The following is an 823-nucleotide window of genomic DNA, read 5'->3' as shown; positions in this document are numbered from 1 at the left end:
CCTCCCCGCCCTCCGCGCACTCGTCTCCCGGCTTGCGGGCTTGCTCCGCGGCGGGATGCGCCCCTGGCCGCGCGCTCCTGGTCCCGCCCGCGGGCCGCGGTTCTCAGGCGGTTGGGAGCCGCTGGGAAGGGTCCTCGTAGGTAGGTCCTCCACTCTTCACCAGAAAACAGACAGAGGCGAGACCTTTTTTAAAATCTGACCCGAAAATTAACCTTTCTGTCCACCTTGCGGTAGAAACCCCCGGAGTCCCCGTGGTTCGTTTGCCCTCTTGGAAAGCGGGATCTGAATTTGATTCAGGCTTGTCACCTTCTTGGGGGCAGCACGCCATCCTAGCACGCCGCAGTCGCTCCGTCAACGCATAATGCCTCTTCCAGCGGTATGGGGCTTTATCGCTTGACAGCTTTCCCAGAGCATCTAGAGGTTTATTAAGAACCGGACAGGAGACAGAAGAGATGCAGGAAGAAACTGAGGGTCACAGAGGTTCGGAGACTTGTCGGAGGTTATAAAACTCGGTGGAGGAACTAAGACTAGACTCAGTCTTGCTTCTCTTCGTGCCGTTCTCACCGAATTCCCAGTCTAGTGAATGCTTTTTGAGTAAGGGCCTCAAGCTGCGGGCGCCCTGCTCCATACCAGCCCAGTGCTCTTCCCACCGTAGATGCTCCGTATGTGCTCAGTGCGGTGTTGGTGGCTTTCACCCTCACGCTTCCGATTCATAGATTGGTTTCGACTCCTTGCCCCGGACGCTACAACGCGGCTACAACATTTTCCTAAAGGGAACACTGTGGTCAAAGAGGCCGCATCGTGTGTATGTTTGGGGGGGGGG

At 57.1% G+C, this 823-nt stretch overlaps 1 protein-coding gene across 1 annotated transcript in view; it reads left to right on the top strand.

The window, feature by feature from the left end:
- The window catches only part of CCDC83 (coiled-coil domain containing 83), a 59,333-nt gene that overhangs the window by 698 nt on the left and 57,812 nt on the right, over positions 1–823 (top strand). The gene's annotated exons all lie outside the window — the stretch shown is intronic.

Source organism: Carlito syrichta, unplaced genomic scaffold (assembly GCF_000164805.1).
Source record: "Carlito syrichta isolate Samal-C Ts95f unplaced genomic scaffold, Tarsius_syrichta-2.0.1 Scaffold112660, whole genome shotgun sequence".
Lineage (NCBI taxonomy): Eukaryota > Metazoa > Chordata > Mammalia > Primates > Tarsiidae > Carlito > Carlito syrichta.
This window is presented reverse-complemented; position numbering and strand designations above follow the sequence as displayed.